This window comes from Cupressus sempervirens, chromosome 10, assembly GCF_028749045.1.
Source record: "Cupressus sempervirens isolate cs-2001-9-10 chromosome 10, ASM2874904v1, whole genome shotgun sequence".
NCBI lineage: Eukaryota > Viridiplantae > Streptophyta > Pinopsida > Cupressales > Cupressaceae > Cupressus > Cupressus sempervirens.
In genome coordinates, this window is record NC_143127.1 from 723531462 (window position 1) to 723557367 (window position 25906).

A 25906-nucleotide genomic window follows, 5' to 3' on the forward strand; every position below is an offset into this window, starting at 1 on the left:
ATCATTACTTGAACTAGCTTCCTCGGTAGATTTAGGAATCCATTGTTGCCTCATCTACTTTCAAATGTTATCTACTTTAGCTTCCTTTCATCTTCAACTCTACCTGTATTCATGCAATTTTTGGCTAGATGACCAAGTTCGGTACAAGTGAAACATCTTATGGTGGTATCTCTTTTCCTTGTTTGATGTTTAACACAATTCATACCAATGTGTCCATATTCTCCACAGTAATTACATCTACACCAAGTGTTGTAGTCCCAACTGAATATTACTTTCACAATTTTCTCTACTAGATTGAATGACTTAGTTCTGTATTCTGATGCCTTGTGACTTATTTCTTGCATTTGTGACACTTGCCCTAAAATTTTGGTTTCTTTTACATTCATTATCCCTATGTTTATGTTGATTGCAATTTTAGCATTTTCCATTGAATTTTGTTTTACCATTACTCCAACATTTATTTGATGTATGATCTAACTTACCACAGTGATTGTAAATAGGTTTTTGATTCCTTTGAGCACATTGTTTGAAGGATTCACCTTCTTATTTGTATCCAATTCTTGCTTTACCCTTTTGTCTATAGAGATTCTGCTCATTTATTTGATTTAATTGATTCATGCCAGCTTGGGATTTCATCATTCTTTCATTGATTTTATTTTTAGTGTTTAGGGCATTTTTCAATCTTTCACTAGTTTTCATTTCAGACCTTAAGCTCATTTCTTATTCTTTCATTGATTTGTCTTTCTAAATTTATATCATTTCTTAATCTTTCATTTATCTATCTTTGGCTCATGATTTCCTCATTTGCATTGGAGATTTGATCCATAAGATCTACATGTTGAAGGGATTAGTTCTAGATTTCATTGTGTTGCTCTATTCCAAGATTTCACATAGCCTTACTGACTAAATTTCTTGTTCCCTTTTGAGCTTTCTTACTTCTTCTTGTAGGGAACCATTCTTCTTTAGGAGTTCTTTGATTGCATCATTTGCTTTATCTCAATTGCTTGAAGGGAAAAAGTCTTCAATTCTTTCTCCAATGTACTAATGATCATTCATTTGATTTGCAAGTTCCTTACTTCTTTTTAGGGATTGAGCAAGTTGCTCCTTAGCTTTCTTGAGTTATGCAATGGCCATTTCTAGATCCAACTTTTCATTGTCAATTGCCTTATCAAGTTTGAATATCTCCATATCCTTGATCTTTGTTCAAGTTGTTAAACCTTATCCTGAGAACCACAAAGCTCTAATACCAAATGTTGGAAATATTCAAGACTATGCTAGGTTACTAAGAGGGGAGGGGTGAATCAGTAACCTCTAAAACTTTATCAAATTAAGCACTTTATAGCAATATACTATTTATCATTTATTGTTCTAATTGCATGCATGAGAAACTGTAAATGTAAAAGTATCCACAACACTTGAACACAATAGTTTGCTGACCCAAAAACCTTCCAAATAGAAAGTAAGACTAGGGTGGGGATGATACCAACAAAACTTAAATATTGCAGTATAAAGTTGGACTATTAAGGCTTATATTGATCACTTATGATGATCTACCCTATTAGGAGAAAATTAGGACTACTAGATCCACCTTTTTGAAGGATTTACAAACACACAATAAAGTATGCACTCGGTAAAGAGATTTTGAGAAAGACTATTAAGTCTACCTTGTTAAAGGATTTAGACTAATTCACCTATTAGAATGAAATAGTAGATCTCTAAATTACAACTAAATTGTTGATAGAGATTCCTTAATAATACCTATCACCTTTTGTGATGGATATGTTTCTACTGCTTCTTTTCTAATATAGTCTTCAATATATACTTTATCTACCACTTGATCTTATTCACATTCTTACACACTTATGTTCATCAATTACATATTCACACACTCACATTGGATATGATACAATACATTACATATATACCTCCAATTTACATAATTACAAAGTCAGCCAATATACAAGTTAACACCAATATTACAAAGTTGGCTCATATGAAGACACTCAAGTTCTGAAGAATGACTTGGTGAAGTTCTAATACTCAACATCCACTTTTATTACTCAACGTCATCATGCACTTGATAGAAGTAGAAGCTCAATCCATACTAATCACCTCAAAGTAGTCTCAAACTTGGTCTGCACTAGTGACTCAGTAGATATGGTGCCACTTGTCATAAACTAAATCACTCGGTAAACACTAATCATCATACAACTCTATTAACACTAGCTTCACATCACATTAACTACTAGCTTGGTAGAAACTACAAAGCTTGATAACCACTGAAGTGCTCAAGTTGAACTACTAGACTTCACATTGCATGATTCTACTTGGTTTGATCTATTACACTTCACGCTGCCTGAATTTCCTTGTTAACCATTGGAATGCTCAATGGACACTGGAATTATTCTAGGAGACTCTGCCATAATGACATTACCTCTAAACCGTTCAAAGGATGTTGAAGTGGTTCCCAACCTTAAAGCACTCTTACAAGCAATGGGAAAGCAAATGTAGATGCAATACCTAAAAAATTTTGCAACTTGTAGTCCTCTCAATATTTGGATTGTAAATGTTCAAAGATACTTGCAAGTGACTCCAATGTAATGTTACCTACCACAATACTTTCATGGATTTTATCTAGTGCTTCCATAATAACCTCTATGTTGTCTAGCTATTGTTTCTCTGATGTAGTCTCTTCCTAAAGCTGCTCCTTCTTCTTTTGGTATATTTCCATAGGCTCTCTCTTATTTTATTAGAGTGCAACTCAACTAGTTTGTCCAATGACGCAATCACCCATCTGTCTCTATATTTTGCAAGCACTTGTTGTTTTATAAAATCTAGATAGATATTGATAGTTCCAAAGCCATAGACCTAAAGACCATCATGTGTGCATCATAATTTATTAAAAAAAGGCTGTCATGTTCTTGTACATATGTTTTAGTCACTTCCTTGATAGCTTTCATCTCAGCAATCAAGTTTTCAATATTTATCAAGATTCTACACAAAAATAATGTAGACGAGGATTACATGGGCAAAGTTCACAAGAAATTTTACAAAAACATATCATATAAGATATTTTTAGAAAGAAACAAAGTCATAACCCAGTTAAATTGGTCTAGTTTTTTATTAGCTAGGTTGATTGCAAATTCCTATAGAAATCTCATTAGATTAGGTACAATAAAATGAACCATCAACTTTTCCCAGCTAGCAGGATCAAATACAATTTTCCAAGGTGATAAAATTGCATATGCAGATGTATGTATGTATGTATATATGTATGCATGTATATATATATATGTATGTATGTATTTATATAGATATATATACAAATGTATATGTATATGTGTATATATACATACACACACATACATGTGTGTGTCCATGTATGTATATATAGATAGATCTTGTGGATTGTGGATTATGGATTATAAAAAAAGATTAAAAAAATACATGACATTAATCATTCCCCATTTGTTTTGATTGATTATGGAAAGGTGTGCAAGAAAGAGAGTGGGGAGCTCTGAATAAGGGTGGAGAGCTCTAAATATTCGTTGAAATAAATGGAGTTCTAGGATTTCATTGTCATTTCCTTGTGGTGGTTGCATTTCATTATTGTGCTCCTGTGATCTCTGCATTTCATTTCCATGTCCTTGTGATCTCTTTATATGTATGTATTTATGTATGTATGTATGTATGTGTATGTGTATGTATGTGTGTGTATATATATATATGTATATATATATGTGTGTATATATATATACATACATATATATATACATACATACATACATACATACATACATACATACATACATACATACATACATACATACATATATATATATATATATATATATAGACACACACACACACACACACACACACACACACACACATACATACACACATACATACATACATACATACATACATACATACATATATATATATATACATATATAGTGTGAACTTTTTATTCATCCAAGTGCTTACATATTCTGGAATTCAAATAAGAAAACAATAAAATTCACTCAACATGTAGCATGGTCACAGATGTGATGGAAACACCTATTGGTAAGTAGAATCCTCTTTTTATCTCTCATTTTTCATGTGTTTATTTCCCTTGAATTTTTATTTCTTAGAGGGAATTTTGTAAAATTGGATTCATTTTACATAGGAGGAAATGAGGACATTCTTGGATGTATCCATGTAATATGTATGGGAACACTAAATAATTGTGACAAATTTCTTGTGAGCAATGAAGACAGAATTCCGCTAACAGTAGCCCAAGTTCTAGGTACCTTAAATTTTGATCCTTTCTTAAATATTTTAGATGTTAATGAGGAATTTAGATGTGTAGGGGAGGCAATGGAGAAAAATGAGCTTGCATCTTCATGTGGTTAGCCCTAATTAGTAAAGAATATTAATCTATTCTTGAAACCAAGTGAAGCTCAATATCAATATATGATTGCATGATAACTAACTATGTGAATCTCTTGGTTTTAGTTAATGTAGAAGGAGGCCATAGTTCAATATGGCATCTCAATGCACATGCATACAACATTAGGTGGAGCTGAAAAATGTAATAGGTTTGAATTTTTGTTAGAGGGCTTGAATTATGTATTTTAAGTTATAGACCATCATGAAAATTGTAACTTTGACTATTATAGGCAAGTCTAATGTCCTCAACATGCAAGAAAATCAAGACTTTCTATGTGTTGGCTTACTTGTCCATAGCAACTAGAGTTCTAACATTCATGATGGTCTATAATTTTATAAAATTAATAGACCTATTACATAAATATAAACATGGTGAATTTATTCATCTCTTCCTAGTGTCATATGAGGTTTCGCCCCAATCCATCATAATGCAAGGCCACACCACCCTTACCAAACTCACAACCAAGATCACAACAATATGGAGACAAAGAGATGACAAAATGCTTCATAAAACATCCATTAATACTTGAAATTAATTACAATATTCTCCAAATGAATGAAATCCAAATTCTTACAATATAAGAGAGATTTCTAACTAAGAGCTTCTACAAGAAGAGCCTATCCTTCAAGAGGTTATACTCGAAGAGCTTCTACTTCCCAAACTTCTACTTCTCAAGCTTCCTTACAAGAGATTGCATTCGAAGAGCTTGATTACAAATGAACATAAGCCTTCCTTAAATAGGCACTTACCACCCAATGCATGATTTATCCACAACATTCTATAATTCCACCTACACAATATCCATAACCTTATACAATATCCACAACTTTCTAGAATACAACTAAGCACCACCATGTGGCTCGGATGCAGGAGCATCATGCATCACATCATAGCACATGTGATACATTCTTATTTTGAAAAATTATAACATGATATGTCGAGACATTTTTTGATGGTATGGAAACTATTATATTATTTTATCTCATGTGATGATTTACTTTAAAATTCTTAATCATATTATTTGATGTTTTATATGCAAGCTTAATGATGGTGTAGTATAGTAAATGAATTCAAGATTAAGAATATGATTAATACTTTAATTATGCATTTTTTAATGATTAAATTTGTATGTATAAAGGAGACAAAGCTTATTTAAATGAAATTTTGATGTTGTGATTAATGTGATTATCCAAATAAGTTAAAAATATATGCATGTGATTTTTTTCTCAAGCTACTAATGTGTGAATTGAGTGTGCAGGATTATTAACCATGGAATCTAATAGAGAATTAGAAATCAACCTTATGTATAATCTATGAAACCCAAGGTTGAGTCTAATGAAGAGATGCATACCCCATTGTTTCATATCTTATTTGTATCATAATCTGAATGTGTGTATCTTTCTATAATTGTGAGGTATTTAATGTTGCGTAACATTGAATCTTATGGTGTCACTTGACACTTGTAATTTGTATGTGTTTATTAACATGTTAGTTAGGGTTAGCAAAGTAACCTAATAATCTAAGATTGATTAAGTTAGTAATCTAAGACTAACTAGTTGGTAACCTAGATTAATTACCCTAATTAGGGTTTAGTGGAAAGTTTACATTTCTAGGGTTTTTAGAAAATTCAAATATTTTAAGTTAATGTAAAGGTCCTAAAATGATCCTAGGGGGTAAAATTAGTGAAATCCAAGTGCCTAGGGGGTGTTTGTATAGGTTAGGGGCATTTTCCACCCTTCTAGATTATTGTGTTGACTTTTATGATGTTCTAAACATATCATTTTCCCTTTAGTGCGAAAATTGAACATCTCTTTGAGTTTATCAAGTTTAAATTTCACCAAAAAGGTTTTCTTAATGGTAAGACCAAGTTGGAACACCCTAGAGCACTTAAGTCATTTATGGAGTTATTGTTATTTTAGGTGGGTGAGTTTAGAAGCCTAATTAGTTGCCAATTTGAGGGTTGAAGGGTGTTCTATTAGAATTCTTTAGAATAACTGAGAGGGGGGGTGAATCAGTTATCCAAGGTCAATTGATGTCCAATTCAAACTTTCTAATTAAATAGGAGTGAATCAGAAGTGCTATCCTTCTTCTTTCTTATCATGCAGGCAATTAAACATTAAGCAATCATGAAAAGTCAACATGCATCACACCATAACACAAAGAATTTTGATGACCCAGATACCCTCCAAGAATAAGAAGGTAAAACTAGGGTGGGGATGATACCCACTGAATAACTGCACAATTGATTTCAACCATGTTAAAGGATTTCTACACCCTGTTAGGAGTGTGCTTTGTTAGAGGACTTAAGAACATTCAATTTGGAATGTCACCTTGTTAAATGATTTACATAGAGTTGATAGGCTCACCCAAGTCCATGGGATTTATAGTCGCCTTCTCAAAAGAATCTTTCATCCCTCTCTAAGGATCTCCTATCCTCCTCCTAAGGATCTCTTATCCTTCTCCTAAGGATCTCTTTATCCTTCTCCTGAGGATCTCTTTGTCCTTCTCCTGGGGATCTCTTTATCCTTTTCCTGAGGCTTATCTACCTAACTATTAAGCTAACCTAGCAATGTAGGATTTCAATATCTAATACAATGGTAAGAAAGTATTAGAAGGGTTTTGACCTAATACAGATTGCAACTTCAACCTTGTAGATTTCAAATTGCTCTTTAGTCCTTTTCCTTGCTTGGCTTTCCTCCCTTACAATGCTGACAACTTGTTCACCCTTCAAGATCCATCTCCTCCTCGATTTCTTCCACTTGTTATGCCAATGCTCTCTATGGTCACTTGATCAACTTAGAGTCTTGATGCTATGTTCTTACTCCTCTTGGATTCTTCGCATGACCGCACTTAAGACCAACTCCCTCTCATGCATGCACATTTGATCTCTGACCTATAGCTCCTTATATAGAATTTCTATTCTTCATTTCCCACTCAAATATTACTTTGATCTAGAGAAAATGGTATTGTTTTCCCTCCAAATTGCTTCTTCTAGAAACTTCATGATAAATCCATTAGCATTCGCCTTGAATTGGTTTGCATGGTTTACACAAAATTCTATGACCTCTACTCATCATCCTTATCATCCAACTAATTCACAAAATTTGATGTAACAAACTTATCATTGCTGATCTAGAAAATCTTTGACTTAACAAATAATGTACCAATTCAGCATCATTGATTTACTGATACTCAGATCCTTCTATGTTACTTGGCTTCTATTGTTATTTTACTAGCACTCAACATCGGTAGCATTTCTGCATTTCTTGGCACTTGTAGTCACTTGGTACTTAAACTTCACTCGGCTCCTATACCTTGCTCAGCACCTAAAGATCACTCAACACCTAAAGGATTGCTTGGCACATACTAAAGTTTAACTTGCTTAGCTTCAACTAAGAATTTGTTTGGCTCTAACTAGCTTGCTCAGCTCACTCTAATGAACTTAGTTAGGCTTTACAAATGACTTAGTTAAACCTTACATCTTTGATATGTCTTAGTGTGTCCAACCTCTATGTCTTAGAGTATGTCATCAATACACTATTTCATCAATGGCTTAGCTGATCCTTATACTTCATTACAACATCATAACTTCAACCTTTCTCTAGGTACTCTAGTTACATCTTATTGATTGCCACCTCCTTGTTAATCAACCAATTGATAGTATTTGGATCACTAAAGCAATTTTCATTCTTGCAAGTAGCAAGTTTGACATCAATGACAAAAAAAGTTATTGAAAACATTCTTTACCAGTTCCATTGTTCTTCATTCATGATCTTTTCAATCATTTCCAAAATGTTCACCCACTCTCTAGACATTTAGAGAGAGTCAACCTAGGATTGTAAGAGGAAGAAGGGTTAGCTCTTCTCAAGAACTCCAAATGCCATAACATTTTTGTAGATAGGATCCTTTATGACCTTGTTCTTCATGCTTTGTTTTTATTTTCTTAAGTAGATCTATTGCATGTGTCTCTATTTTTTTGTGTGATGTAACATGTGAGGGATAGGTTATTGTGGGTCTCTTAATTGTTTTCCTTTCTTGTTTTCCATTTTTTTTGGGGAAAAAATGTAAGGGTTGTGTTGGCATTATTCACCCTTGGATAAGGTAGAAGTGACCATGTATAGGAAGAGGGTCCTAGTTGGACTCTGAGTCAGTATAGAGTTTCTCCTCATGAACATGAGAGGGAGAAAGTAGGGTGTTATGGGCCCCTACTTGTCAATACAAACTATTTTGTGTTTTGGGAGATAAGGAGTGAAAGAATGAAAGTTCCTTCTGATTATTAGCCTTGAAAGAGGTATATGTTTTGATGTTGTGTTTGACGTCTCCTACCCTAGAAAAATCCACCTTATCCCTAGTCTTGGTTTGATATGGAACTTATTGAGAAAATTTAGGATGGGATTAATTTGTTGAATGTGCCTATGTGTTGGAATTTGATTGTCCCCTAATCAGTTTTAGTTCTTCATGGTTATCTTAATGTAAATTTGTAAATTGCTTAGTTGATACCATGATAGGAGAAAAATTGGATTCAAATTTTTGTTGTTCTCAAGTCCATTGTTATGGAGAATTCTCCCTAGGAAAATGATCTTGATGTATAATTCATTGTTAACTTTATATTTGTAACAAAAATGATATTGAGTTTTCTTTCCTGATTATTTCCTGATTGAGTCCTTGAATCACATTTTTCAATAAAATATATATGAAGTGGCTAGCCCATGTATGTTGAAAATAAAAGAGCAATTCATTTCTTATGACATTCCATGGACTCCTAATATGTCATTCCATATCCATATAATCAATGGTAATTAGATACAATGATGTTACACAAAGTCATGTAATTTGATTACAAATATGTGTTAGAGGAAATTCAATTTAAATGGATGTTATGCATTATTACATACTTAGTAACTATTGAAAATACTCCATTTGAATGCAAAATATAACATCAAAATATAGCCCTTTAATCAATCCATGAAATGAACAAACCATTATCCTCCTTGTGCCATGTTAAAATTTCTATGAACAAGAGAAACTAACACTTGAGGAGAAAATAGATTTTTAAAAAAAAAATCAGAAAATAGATTTGAAAAAAAAACCAACTCTTGAAGGAGACAAATAAACTTTGAAAAATTTCATCCCTTTTTAGAGAAAAAATGCTCTCTGTGTTTTGTATGTAATGTTTTTATTCTCTTTGATAACAAAGAATATTCTTGAAAAATATTCCTTTTCAAAATTTTGAACACCATTTTATGAAGAATTATGTAATTATAAAATGAATTGAAATGAAAATAAAAATTAAGTGAATACTCTTAACCTTATCCCACCCAACCTATAAAACTTTAAAACTTTACTTTTTGCACTAACTCCTAAGTTTCCCCACACGACCTTGGAGTTAATAAAAAATGTTGGCATAAAGTAAAAAACAATTAATAAACTTTCTTTAAAAAAAAACAACTTTCAAATTGCCTAGCTCCTACCATGCATACTCTTCTCTGCTGAAAAAGTGTTAACTTAGGGACAGGTTTGGTTGGTGCAAGAAAAACAAAGTATGTATAAAATTTAAACCATTTTTGTTGGAATATTCAAAAATGGAAAGAATACTTATGAGAGGGTGGGGATGAATCAGAAATATCACACTTTAAGCAATAAAACTTTTAACTGAAAGTAAATTGCATGCATGTAAACACATCAAATAAACATGAAACTAATACATGCATCAACAACACATAATACTGGAATTTGGTAACCCAGAAACCCTCTAGAAATAAGAAGGTAAAACTGGGGTGGGGATGATACCCACAAAAATCACTGTAGTAATATTGTTGAACCACTTTTGATGGTTTGCCCTATTAAAGGCTTTACACTGTGTCAATAGTGACCTAGTTAAAGTATTTACAAACACTTAACATGAAGTGTCACCCTATTAAAGGATTTAATCACCTTTTTATAAGGATCTACAAATAGCTATTAAGCCAACCTATCTACATAGGATTTCCTTTCTAATACAATAGTAAAAGAGTATTAGGTATTATAAACTTGATAGTTTGCAATCCTTGATTGCTGAATGCAGGCACTTGTTCTGGCTCTCTCTCTAATTTTGATCCTCTAAGATCTAATTTTTTTTTGTCTCCTTTTCTTTTTTCTAATCAACTAAATACTGAATTGCTGCTCTTACTCTATATGTCTCCTTTCACTGAATTCCATTATGTTTTTCCTTTAACACTATTCTCCTTCTCTCATCCCTTATTAAAATGAAACTTTCATCTTCCCTAAAAGGACTTCAAAGACTTAGGGTTAGATATGGATCTACGATCTGCATTGAATCTCAATTTCCCACTCAATACTTCCCTTTTTGCTGATTGGTTGCATGCCTTTCCAATTTTCCAATCGGCTGCATGCAGATTGCATAGGAAGTGTAAAAGATTTGTTCTTATCTCTAGATCTTTCGAGATTTACCTTGTGTCGGCTACAAAGATGGTTTACATCATAGTTTGTGCAATTACAAACTGTTATGCTGATATTCTGAGTTACTCAGCTCATGAAGCATTATTGATGCTCGGCACATGTTGTTTCCTAGATAGCTCGGCACCTAAACAAAACTATATCACTCAGCACCTTATGTTACTCGACACTTGATATTACTCGACACTTGATATCACTCGGCACTTACTCTTTGCTTGGCATGTATAATGAAAAATGGTTAAGTGTATTAACACTCAACTGTCAAAATTATTCTTTAAACCAACAATCTCCCCCTTTGACATGAGTGGCAAAAACACTTAACTAAGATCCTGTGATCTTAACATTATTTTGTGCATCTTCTAATTTGCTTCAAAAAAATTTAGGAACAAATAACAATATATCTTATGAATCCTTGTGAGTTCATTATGCCTAGTACACTCAATGACTTCTGTCTTGTTTCTACATTCTGACCAATATTTCATATCAAAATTTGTCAAAATTCTCTCAAAATTCTCTATCTCCCCCTTTCATCATACTTACCATTGCATTCTGTACTAAACTCCCCCATACTTAATCTCTACTTCACTCCCCCATACTTATTCTCCCCCTTTTTGACACTTATGTCAAGGGTTCTATAGGGAAATGCCATATTTGGCCAAAAATGTATTGTTTCCTTCAACGAGTACCTTCAAAGCTGCATCCCAATTTGCTAGTGCAACATCCAATGACTTATGTTGGATGGCAATCTCTGCTGCTAGGTGTACAAGTCCATCAGCTATAGAAAGATTGGGGTCTTTCTTGAGAACTGTCTCTACATTCATCTACTCCTTGTGAAGTATTTCCAAATGAGGAGTGCTAGAGGATTGAATTTGCATCAATTTGGCTTTGGTGGTTGCCTCCACTGCTCCTAAGACAGCTAACTCTCTTTGTGTGTGAAGTGATTGGGAAAAATGCTTCTCACTCTAAGCTGGTTTTGTAGGGAGTTGCATGCTAGAAATCTTCAGATTTATTTCCAAGCTTAGTATTTTATGGCTAGTGTCTTGTGTGAATGTAGAAAAATCACACAACTTGTTGTACAGGGAAAATATGTTTCCAAGTACAATTTTGATTGTTTCAATTTTCTTAGCCAGCTCCATTTGTGATAGTGCTATATCATTGGATATTTTCTTATTTACCTTGCCTTGGAATTTACTTTTTGTCCATTCTAGTAATTTGGCATTTGTTTCTTGGTTTTCACTAGTCACCTGGTCAACTATATCAGATAGTTTTTCTATAATTGGCCTTGACTCATCTAGAGACTGTAAGCAAAAAGCTTCTATGAATATGTCTTTGATTTCATGTAAGGTATGCTTGTGTTTGTGTTCTCTTCTTAGTGCTTCTTGTCTCCTTCTTCTATCCAATGCACTCTGAATTTCATTGATCTTCTCTTCAGTGAGAGTGTTGGATTCATAATATGGAATCTTTATTTCTTCATCAAGCTCAGGAACTCCATAGTGATGTTTCCTGACTACCTTTGATGAGCTCGAGCCTGGTGTCCTAATTTGCAATGGTAACCTATTAGTGCTCGGCTACTGAAGAGTCAGTGTTGGAGTACCAGATTTGGGTAATGCAACCAATGTTTGTATTGTAGACTCCTCCTTCTTACTTGTCTCATCTTTTTATTCAGCTAGTTTATCCTTTTGGTGATCACTAGGTGGGGTTGAACTTGCTGGCTGTTCAGATGTGTCTTTAACTTCCCCTACTGTTGTACTCAACATCTGAAGTGTATCAGTGACTACACTTGGTGGAGGTGGTGGAGGAAGGAATAGAATACCAGTAGGTTGTATGGTCGAAGGTGGTTCTTGTGTTTTCACCTTGACTACCTTTGTTTTAACTACTGGATTTTGCAATTCATCAACACTGACCAATATAGGATTTGAACATAATTTTACTACTAGTGTTGATTGGTCAAGGATTTCTAAATCCTTTGCAGTTAATGGATTAATGTTTGGATCATAAGTGTCTGTAATATCCTTGATTTTAACAATCTCTACAAGTGTGATGATGGCATGAGGAGGACTAGGAGGGGATACCTATGTGTCTTGCACACTTTGATCTTGTGGTACAGCTATATCTTTCTCTTCCTCTTTCTCCTCTGTATGTGCCTTTTCTTCCTTTTTTTCTTCAACCTTCTTCTCCACTTGTTCCTTTTCTTTTTCTTTATTTCCTGATACCTTCATCTCCTTTTTCTTGGCACTTGCCTCTACCTTATATTCTTCATTGTATACATCTTCTATTTTCTTGTAAACTATCTTCCAAAATCTTGTGGATTTTGTAACTACATCCTCAATTTTGTTCTACAAAATGCTGAAAGCTCTATGTTTGGGTTTGGGAGTGAATCTATTGTTATGCCTCTTGACTACATTTGTTACTTGATCCTTAGTCAAATCAAGCAACAATCTTGCTAATGTTGATTCCCTTATCTCCCTCTCCATTTGTAAACAAAAATTCCATTTATCCTCTACACTTTTGTACAATTCTTTAGGTATTGATTCATCAAACTCTAGAGGTGTGTGCTTATACTCAGCCATCATAGCATACACTGATTCCTCTAATTTATTTTTTTCGTCCTTGGTGATCTTAGAAAAATTTAGGTTCTTTAAACCTTTCAAATCATCATTCTTAATCTTTCTACGTAATTTATCAATAGTAGTCTAAGGTTTGTGCCTTACCACTTGAAATTGGTTGTTGTCCTCTGACTTAGTCTTCTCTTCATCTATTTGAGGCTGGGCAACAAATTTTCTTTTTCTCTTTGGCTCGACAGCAATCTTCTTTGAAGTTTTCTTCTTCTCTTTTGCCTCCTCTTGAGCTTTTTGTGTTGCAGCCCTTGTAGTAGGTTTCTTTGGTGTACGAGCAGCTACTTTCTTTGCCTTGGGTTAAGGAGCAGGAGGAGTTATGGCCTTTCTTTTGTGACCTTGGTTTTGACTTGTGCTTCCTTGGCTTCTTCTTCCTCAACACTTTCTTCTTTATCTTCTCCTAACCCTTGAGTCAGACCTTGAGGTTCATCTTCCTCATCTTCAATGTCTTCTTCTTCCTCTTCTACTATTCCTTCTCCTTCAACACCAAATTTTCTCTTGATTTGCCTTACCAATTTTTCTTTCTTCTTTACTGCTGAGGCAGTCTTCAAATCTATTATCACCCTTGATTTTACAACATCATAGGTTCCAAAGGCTTTTGCATTCTTATCAACTTCTTCTACAAGGAGGGCTATTATTTCTGTAGAGGCTTGATCAATATCAAGTTCATAACCGAGTGGCCTAAGCCATCTCACTCTAGGTATGACTGCTTGTATATAGGTATAATCAATATCTACAAGAAAGAAAATGTCTTTTACATATTTCTAAGTCAATGAGACTAGAATGCTCATTCTTTATTTCATGGACTGTTTGAACTCCTCAAAGTAGCTAGTCATTTGGGCATCAAAATTATCACCCATTTGTTCAATATATCCATTGATTTGTTCAACAATTGTTTGGTCTAGATTCCATTTCACCTTACCCATAGAAGGAAATTCTTTCATTAGATAGAAAAACATGCACATCAAAACTGATCCAAATTTGCACTGAGCTCCCTTGCTCTTCCTTATGGCTCCCAGATTCTCAATAATCTGTTGAAACATGAGCTCTGCTAGATCATAGGTATGATCCTTTTTAATCAATTTGTATGCAACATCAACTGCTATACAAGGCACACTGTTTAACCTGCTTGACTGATAGAATTTGTGTGAAATGATTCTCACAGAAAAATCTAGTAGGGGTTCTATGATTGTATCAATAGTCATTCCCCTATTGTTCCATTTAGCACCCATGTTTTTCTCTATTACTTCCTTTTTGTCACTACGCAGGGTCTTTGGCCGATCTAGGGCTGGAATACCAGTAACCCTATGAACAGTTCTCTTGGTAAATTTCATTGGCCCTGTTTCTAACCAAAAAGCTCCATCATGTATTCTGCTCAAAACTATGCATACCCATTCAACTTTGAAAACAATAAAAAATTCTAGGGTTTTGGTCAATCCTTTTCTCTCGACTATTGAGAACTCATCTTTCAGTATTTTGTTCTCACATAGCTTGTCATATGCATTGTAAATTTATAAATCTCCTATGGCTCCAATTTTGTAGTTATAGCATCTACGAACATCTTGGACCATAACAACTTTATCAGGAATAACTAATAATGCACCTACGTAATCATTCTTGTATGCAACTTCTAGAATGGGCTTGAATTCTTGTTGCTTAACTTCGTTACTAACCAACTGTATTTCATGACTCTCCTTGCTCTTAGTGGTTCTAGACCCAAATGCCATTGTTTGTCAAACTAGGGTTTATAGTTTAAACAAGGTTATAAACACTACGTAGCTCGGTACACAAGTAAAATACCTCAAATTGATCAAACTCGTGCTGAATCACTGTGGAAATCTTTTACAAATGGCTTCTGAGTTGACCTTGATCTTCTGCGCTCTTCTCATCTTTGCTTCATGTTTGAATGGTGAGAAGTGATCGAAAATTGAACTATGTACCCTTTCAAAATAGAGCAATTAATGCTTAGTGTGTTGACAACTGTCTACTCAGCTCCAGAAGGATTTCAACATGACTCAGCACCCACTATGTTTTACTTCACTTGGATCCCATTGATATTTCACAGCTCAACATCATCTATCAACTTGGTCATTGTTAGCAACTCGACACCTGAAGACAACTTCAAAAAATTTTGCGAGATTCTTATTTTTGAATTAGCATCTTTGTTTATGTTGATTTCTTCTTTGCAGCTCTTCTATGTCTTGGAACTGATGTATGATGTAACTTACTTTATCAATCCCACACACACCCATTCTTACTTAATTAGATATAGTGTGATCACTTGACCCATTAGGTGAAGTGATCTCTGCATTTGATTTGCTACACTCATCTTTCTTCTTCCATGTCTTATTCATCTCACTTCTGATGTGTTCAACATTTATCTTTGCCTTTCCATTGTTGTACTCAAAACTTGGTGCCTTTGACCTTGTTGGGAAATTCCTACTGACATGACTAGTTTTTAACCAACTGAAACATGTGGTTTGACTCAACCATCTTTTATAGTTCCCTCTAAAATGTGTTCTTATGCAATTTTTGGGTATATGTCCAAATTCTTGACAAAAGTGACAACTGTACTTGGTGTTGTAATCCCAATAGTAGTGATTTTCATGGTTTGATGTATTTTTTGGTTGATTTGATGTCCACATAGGCTTTGATCTGCATTCAAAAGCTCTATGCCCATATTTCTTGCAATTATGTCAGTGACCCTCAAATCTTAATGTCTTAATAGTCTTGGTTCTACATTCATGTGCTTGATGGCCTTGCTTCTTGCACTTATGACAATAGTTTACACTCTTAGGCTTATCATATTGTTGGGCATTCTTGCTTCTACATACATTAGATGTATGTCCTTCCTTTCCACAGAAATGACATGTAGGTTTGCCATTTTTACCTTTGTCACTTCTTTTTTCAGCACTCTTTGATGATTCTCCAACTTCAGTGCTATTGTATCCAAGTCCTAATGTATCATGGGTTGATCTTGGGGATTTCAATAATTGCTCAAAATACATGATGGCTTCATTGGGTTTGTTGACACTTTCTGAAATTTCCTTTTCTCTTCTCAAGTCAATCTACAATTGTTCATTTTTCATCTTTAGTGTAGAAATCTCAATGTCTTTCACATTGAGTTCATGATGAAGGTTCATCATTTGGGCAAGTGTATCCATCTGCATGTTTGAGATCCTTGTTAATTCAGTACATTTTTCTTCAAGTCTATTTGCAAGATTTCTTTTGTCATTTTCCATCATGACTTTATCTTCAATTGCTCTTTTCTTTTGTTCAATGATTTCACACAACATTATGGCCTATGATTCATGTTCCATCTTGAGAGATCTTATTTCATCTGCTTGAACTTTGTTTTTCTCCATCAGTTATGCAATTGTTGCATCAAACTCTTTAGTATCTCCATTGGCAAATATATTTGTGGTATCAATCTCCTTGTAGTTTATCTCATTTTCAGCTATGGCTAAATCCTTCCTTCTTTTCAAGGAATTTCTCAACTTAGCTCTAGCTTCCTCCAAGCTATGTAGAGAAAGTTGCACATCTATCACCTGGTTTTCAATGATCTTTCTGAGTTTGAAAACTTCCATCTTTAGATCTTTTCCTCGAAGCTGTTAGGCTTTTTCTTGTGAGAACCTAATTTGCTCTGATACCAATTGTTGGAATATTCAAATATGGAATGAATACTTATGAGAGGGGGGGAGGGGGGGGGGTGAATCAGAAGTATCACACTTTATGTAATAAAACTTATAACTAAAAGTAAATTGCATGCATGTAAACACATCAAATAAACATGAAACTAATACATGCATCAACAACACATAATACTAGAACTTGGTAACCTAGAAACCCTCCAGAAATAAGAAGGTAAAATTAGGGTGGGGATGATACCCACAAAAATCACTGAAGTAATATTGTTCAACCACTTCTGATGGTCTGCCTTGTTAAAGGCCTACCCTGTTAAAAGCTTTACACTGTGTCAATAGTGACCTGGTTAAAGGATTTACAAACACTTAACATGAAGTGTCACCCTGTTAAAGGATTTAATCACCTTTTGATAAGGATCTACAAATAGTTATTAAGCCAACCTATCTACATAGGATTTCCTTTCTAATAAAATAGTAAAAGAGTATTAGGTATTATAAACTTGATAGTTTGCAATCCTTGATTGCTAAATGCAGGCACTTGTTCTGGCTCTCTCTCTAATTTTGATCCTCTGAGATCTGATTTTTGTTCATCTCCTTTGCTTTGTTTTGATCAACTGAATACTAAATTGCTACTCTTACTCTCTATGTCTCCTTTCACTAAATTCCATTATGTTTTTCCTTTAACACTATTCCCCTTCTCTCATCCCTTATTAAAATGAAACTTTCATCTTCCCTAAAAAGACTTCGAAGAGATAGGGTTAGATATGGATCTACGATCCGCATTGAATCTCAATTTCCCACTCAATACTTCCCTTTTTGCTGATTGGTTGCATGCCTTTCCAATTTTCCAATTGGCTACATGCAGATTACATAGGAAGTGTAAAAGATTCATTCTTATCTCTAGATCTTTCAAGATTTACCTTGTGTTAGCTACAAAGATGCTTTACATCGTAGTTTGTGCAATTACAAACTCTTATGCTGATATTCTGAGTTACTCAGCTCATGAAGGATTACTGGTGCTCGGCACATGTTGTTTCCTAGATAGCTTGGCACCTAAACAAATCTATATCACTCGACACCTTATGTTACTCGGCACTTGATATCACTCGGCACTTGATATCACTTGACACTTGATATCACTTGGCACTTACTCTTTGCTTGGCATGTATAGTGAAAAATAGTTAAGTGTATTGACACTCAGCTATCAAAATTATTCTTTAAACCAACAATTTTTCCACCTCCATAGGTGATGATGTCATCCCACCTTTCCCTCTTCCCAAAAGTGAATGTAGTGCATCCATTTGCAAGATGATGGAGATGTTTTCTTTTAATGGCATTTGGTCGGTTGTCTTCAACACCCATTTCATTCTTTCACCTCCCTATGCTTACTCTTGAAGGGCTTTCTTGGGTAGCACCCCAAGGTCATGTCAGACCATGTTGAGTGCACAAGAAAGTGGGAATAAAGTAAGATGAGATATGGTGTACAGGGGATTGGATAGAATGTTTAGAAAGTAGTAGTAGAGTTAGTTATGGGGCTTGGGTTAGTATGAGTGGTAGGTTATTTAGGAGGAAATGTTAATAAAGAGATGTGAGATTAGTTGAGTATTAGATAATAGTTAGTGTTAATAAGTAGTAGTTCAATTTTAGTTTAATAAAGTTGTAAAGTGAATCTCAATTTAGTTATTAAATTATTAAAATGGGAATGGTGGATTGTTAGGATAAGATAGTTGGTTATTTAGAACTATTATGTGATCAAGATATAGTGATGATGCTTTAGATTAGTTTTAAAATTTTCAATTTTATTTTATTAAATAAATAATTATTATTTAAATTAAGGTATAGATGGTTGTTACATTTTAACATATTTAATTGTTTAAAAGGGGAAGTGAAATGAGTTGCTAGTTAAGGGTAAGTTAGAGGTTGTAAGTTAGTGTTTATGATAAAATTTAAATAAGCTAATGAATTTGGAAATTTAATTTCTATAATTTATAGACTTGATGAAGTTTAATACGTAACTAAGAAAAATAGTCTATTAGGTTAAGACTATGTTGGATGAATATTATAACATTGAATTAACCTATGAAACAAATGTCTTGAATAATTTTTATAGTCAATATTTAATGATTGTAACTAGTTTAAAAGTTTGTTTAAATAATGGTAACAAGTATTAAGGTATTTAGACAAATTTTCTGAAATGATGTAACCTGTTTCAAATAGGAGATTTAATTGGCACAAGAAATGAAATATGGAACCTTAGAAAATCTAATGTGTCTTGTGTGTGTCTTTAGTCAAACATGTATTAACATAGTGGATTAATTAACTAAAAAAAAAAGTGTGTTTTTGCCCTAATATTTGTGCATGACATGTCTATGCATATAGAATGTAGTTGCACATGCATTCTTGATTCAAAATCTAACAAGTAGGGTGGACAATTGTAACTTGATACATGATTCCTCTATAGGGGAGATTGTATTATTGGTAGAACCTTATAGCTTGGACACTCTATGGAATTTTACCTTTGCAATATGGAGATGTGGAGACCAATTTAAGGATGACCTGAAAATGAAATGGTTAAGGGTATAAATTTTCTAGAACTTATGTCAATTGTTTTAATCTCAAACTTATGTCAATTTTTTTTAATTACAATGGTTTTCTAACATTAGATTTTGTTTCCTTAGTGCTTACTAATGGTGATGAATGTATTTTTCTTTCCAGATAGAATGCAAACAAGATTACTAGGATTGGATCAAAATATGAAGTGAGGTATGTAGTATTTGGTACTTTTCTAATCTATATAGATAATGGTCATTAATTTTTTGAAATTGTGGATGAGTTAACTTTTTTTTTAAATTAAAAAAAAAATAGAATTGGGCATGTGAATTTTATTATCACTTTCTCATTAAAATTTTTTATACTGAGAAAAATGATTATTCTCAAGGATTAATGATTTTGGATATTTACTTTTATGGTTTCAAATGTACAAACATATTATCCCAAAATCTTGATTTTGCAATCTAGTTTATTCAAATTTGACTTGATAATTTTAGCGTCTTCCTTAAGAATGACCCAAGCCCTAAAGTATAATTACACAAATGAATATTTTTATGAAAGAAAACATGGGATTTTTGAGAGACCATCCATGGAAGATCATGAATCAACTCCTTGTTCTATTTTCATCCTCATAATGAATTTATTATCTTTATCTTGGACTATTTGATTTGTAGGAAGATATGAAACTAATGAAGGATTTTCATATCGTGGTTATGGATATTACCATGTGAACTAATTTTTTAACCCTTAAACAACAATGACTAGTAATCATCGGTGTCTTTCTTTAAAAAGTCTCTTGTTTGTGGTTAGAAAAAATGGCACAATCAAAGGTGGAATTAACAAATTTGGAGTGTCTAACTACAACAACCTTATCAATGAACTCTTAAAACATGGTAAAAATTAATCTTGTTTTCTATTATGGACATAGAAATCTCTATAATTTGAATTCAGAGCTCCTTAATTTGAATTCAATGTGTGTAAATATCTTTAAGAAACTTGAACAATGATATCATGACTTTCTCTACTTTGAAAAAACACTTTTTGAATATTTGGTTTCTTCTTTCTTTGCTGCATAATCAAGATATAGCACCACACTATGTGGTAGTTCTTCATGGTATGATGGTTGATCCCTTTTTATCCTTGAGTTTCAAGGAAATGGATTGATTTCTTATTAATTGGATTCATTCATAAAAATAGTCTTATTCTTCATATCTATATTGGGAATGTATCACAAATTTAATTGCAAAGAGACGTTTTGATGATTAATTAAATATGAAGGAATGTGATAGATTATGTTATAGTTCTGATTGAAGGTAGCAAATGAGTTGTGAGTATTAAGAAATTCATAAATGACTATAGCCTCCTTATTTTGATCATCACTATAGGAGTTCAATGGGCTTGTTGAAGGTCCATAGTCAGTATTATCTATGAATTTTAAAAAATAATCCTTGAAAATGTGATTTTTTGGCAATGTTACTATAGAGGGTAGAGAATTTGGGCTGAATTAGTTGTTTCTTTTAAGGAAGAATCATTAGAAATATATTGATTCTACTAAGCTTGAGGTATAGTATGGGAAAAGTGCATAGAATTTAATATTGGAGTCACAATGAGTAATCTGATGGTTATGGGGGATGGATAATTCCAGGCCATGCGAAATTAAACTAGGTGTAATGTTGCCATTGTCTATAGAAAGAGAAATGGGCTTACCAAGAAAAGGGCTTGAACATGTAGCCATCTCATCAAAAAGTTCTATTCCATTCATTAGTGCCTAGATATAATTGATCACTTCTATACCTTCTTTCTATTTCTTTATACTTCCACTTCTCCTCCCTTTTGGGTTTGAAGAAGCTTCTAGAATAGGCTTTTTACCTCTTTTCTTCACTAAGTTACTCATGGCCTTCATAAATTGAATGAAATGGAACCCCCCAAATAATCCTAAGTTACAAAACCCAATATTAGAAATATGACACCAAAGATAAATAGATATTAGACCAATAATAAATCACCACAAAAATTTGTTAGCTTGCACATTATAACACACCTTTTTACATCCAATACTAACCCATAATATGGTTTGTTAAAAAAAAAAGAACTTTAAAATGCTAAAAAATAAATTGTTCTTTGTTTACATATTTTTGAAATAAACTAAATTGTAACAAAAGGAATTAATTTGTTATATGTTTACCTATTTTCCAATAAACACTCTAAATAGTTACATAAAGTATTTTCTAAAATTTTGTTCTACATCACCTATTTACCAAGCCATTGGCTAAATTGCTTAAAAAATCTATTATGTGTTAATCTAGTTTTCAAATAAAATGCATTATTTAAGATTAAATATATTTCTATTAAAAATAATTAATCAGTTATATGATTTTTGTCATGTTATACAAAATGCCAAGTCTTTACTGAGCAATCAGTGATAGCCAAGCTTACTCAGGCATCAAAGGTAGTTCATGTGTATGTCGAGCACTTAGTGATGACCAAGTTTAGAGACAATAGTGACCGAGCTCAGTTGGTTAATGAAGTAGATCCTGTATTAAACTAGTTCACTTGGTTACCAAAGGAAATTTAACATGAAGTCAGTATTGACCGAATTGGGTTGGTTAACATTACAACTCTTGTTTTAACTAAGTTGGGTTAGTTAACAAAGGGATTCTCAGTGTTAACTAAGTACTCAATTCTATGTTATTAGACTATCAGTATATTAAATTTGATAAATTTATTAGTTAATATAAGATGACTTAAGGGCTAATATTTGATTGATTAAAAGAGTATTCAAGTAGACTTAACAAGATGAATCATATATATGAAAGGTCAAGTTGAGGATTGAATATGGAATTGAACAAGATGAATTAAGGGAGTGAATTTAAAGGATATATGTAAAGGTCAGAGCATCTGAGTGGACCAAGCTACAAAGAACATTTGGTTAAGGACCTAATCAAGTAATTAAGACAAAACTAAGACTTGAATTAGAAAAGTTAGTTGTATCAACAATTAGGTCAAGTCATTGTTTCTCTATAATAATTGTAGCTCAGTGAATCAAATCTTATAACAGAGTTAGCCTAATAAATATCAACAAATCCTCTAACAAAGTGGCATTTCTAGATTGAAGTGCTTGAAGACCACGAACAAGGCCATTGCTAATAGGGTGAATTAATCCTCTAACAGGGTCACTCCTAACAATGTTTTTTGTAACCTTTAATAGGGTTGGTTCCTAATAGGGTTCACTTCAGAAGAGTGAAAATTAGTAACTAGTTTCAATTGGTATTTTTCCAAATTTGGATTTCCACATTAAATCTTGCATCTCTTGTGTTCATGTTATTTATTTTCTATATTTAAAATTAATTTAATAAATGATAATCACATTATTATCTTAAGATCCATGTGCTAATTGATTTACAATAATATATTCAATGTTAACCAAGTTACAATAAAATATTCAGTGTTAACCGAGTTAGAGAAAATTTTGGTTTTATATTGTGTTAACATCTTAAAAGGACTTTGGATTTTTTTTTTAGTAATTGATTAACCCCTCCCCTCTCAGTTAATCCTTTCCAGTTCCAATAATTGGTATTAGAGCATCTAGTGGTTGTAGATAAGGTTTCAAGGACCTAAGCTAAAGATCAAGATGTTTTACACAAGAGAAATTCCAAACTTGAATCTTGATAACTTATAAGCATCGAAGGAACTCATGAAGCTACCTTTGGAAACCATTAGAGATAGAGTCCTAAAATATTTGGAGAAAAAATAGGTGGCACTTGGTAGACCTCTTTTTTACAATAGAATATTTAGTGTTAACCGAGTTAGAGAAAATTTTGGTTTTATATTGTGTCAAATCTTAAAGGGACTTTGGATTTGTTTTTTAGTAACCAATTCACCCCTCCCCTCTCAATTACTCCTTTCCATTTCCAATAATTGGTATTAGAGCATGTAGTGGTCACAAATGAGGTTTGAAGGACCTAAGCTAAAGATCAAGATATTTTATAGAAGAGAAATTCCTAAGTTGAATCATGATAACTTCTAAGCATGGAAGGAACTCATGAAGCTACATTTGGAAACCATTATAGATAGAGTCCTAAAATATTTGAAGAAAAAATAGGTGGCACTTGCTAGGCCTCTATTTATGGATGAAAGCATGGAAAGGAAAAATCACAACATAATGATGATTGACAATGCCTCTACTCTCAATTATGCTAAATTTTATGAAGTCAAAGATTTTGCTACTACTCATATAATGTGGAAGAAGCTCAAATATATCTATGAAGGAGATAACAATGTGAGGAGAGATAAGGAAAAAATTCTAAGAGGTTAGTTTGATTAAATGAAGATGAGAGAAGATGAAAATATTGGACAATATAGTGAAAGAATCAAAGCAAGTGTGCATGCAATTAGAACCTTGGGAGGGAAAATAGATGACATGACATTACTCAACAAGGTACTCAAACCTCTTCTTCCTATTTATGAAATTAGAGTTTTATCTATTAAAGAAATGAGATGTGATCCCAAAAATGATATAATTTTGGAAGCACTAGTGGGAAGGTTGATAGCCTTTGAGTTAGATATCTTTGATAACTATGTTCCTAACTTTGGTAACATTGAGTCTATATTTCAAGATAAACTATCACTCAAGAAGAAAGTTGGAAAATCTAAAACCAAAAAGTCTCATAGTTAAGATGCAGATAATTTTGATGATGACCTTTAAGTCATTGAAGCCCTTCTTGCAAGAAGATTCCCTAAAGGAAAAGGATAATACAAAGTTAAAATACCTCTAATCTATTTTTCTTATAAAGAAGTTGGTCACATTGTTGCAAGGTGTCCAAAAAAGGAAGTAAAAGAAGAAAAGAAGCATGACAAGTACAAAGAAAAGAAAGATTTCAAAAGCTACAAAGACTACAAGGATAAATGCAATAAAGTTTACTAATAGTAGTGATGAAGATGAAATGGCTTACATTGCTATTAAAGATGAACCAGATGATGACAATGATAAGATGACCCTCATTTATCATATTAGCAAGAATGACACATGGATTATTGATAGTGGTTTTTCTCATCACATGACTAGTGATAAATCAAAATTTGAGCACTTGGAACACTATGATGGTGGGAGTGTTAGACTTGGAAATGATGAACGTTGTTCTGTAAAAGGAGTATGTTGTATTACATTTATTGATCAACTTAGATGTGACAATGCTTATTGGGTTGAAGGACTGAAACACAATCTACTTAGTGTGGCACAATTGAAGAACATTGAGTTCAAGATAGAATTTATGAATGGAAAGGCCAAGTTGCTAGATGGGAAATGAAATCTGGTTGGAACTAGAAATCAAACAAAATGTAATCTATTCTATCTAGATATAACTGGAAGTTCATGTTTCCTAGCTCAAGTAGAGGAAAGTTGGTTATGACATAAAAGGTTCTATCATGTGAATTTTGATAACCTGGTTGACATAAGAAAGAATAAAAGAATGACAAATATTCCTAGTCTAAAGAAACTTTATATGGGCATGTGCAAAAATTATCAAATTGGAAAGATTAGAAACACAAGTTTCGAAAGCAAGAACTATCATTCTGAAGAAGTTTGGGAACTAGTTCATATAGATCTTTGTGGACCCATTGGCAAAGAAAGCTACTATGTAGATAAGTATTTCATTTTATTTGTTGATGATTATTCTAGGATGATGATAGTGATATGTATGAAGCCTTTCAAAAATTCAAGTGGCATCTGGCTAGAGTAGAGAAAGAAACAAGAAACAAACTAAAATGTCTTAGGTTAGAGAGAAGAGGAGAATTCATCTCAAATGATTTCAATGAATTTTGTAATGAATGAGGAATCAAAAGATAGGTATCTGCATATAGTATACCTCAGTAGAATGGCATAGAAGAAAGAAGAAATAGATCCATTATGGATTGTGCAAGAACACTGATGATAGAGAAAAATGTTGCAATCAAATAATGGAAGGAAGAAACCAATACATTGGTTCATACCTTAAACTGAGTTTAGCTAAAGAAGGACTCAAATCAAACACCTTATGAATTATGGTATTGTTATAAACCTAATGTCTATTATTTCAAAGCATTTGGAAGAAAATGTTATATCTTGAAAGAAACTAGGAAAGGAAAATTTGATGTGAAGAGTGATGAAAGAATATTCTTAGGATACTCCAAGAAGAACAAAGCATATAAATATTTACTAGTCACAA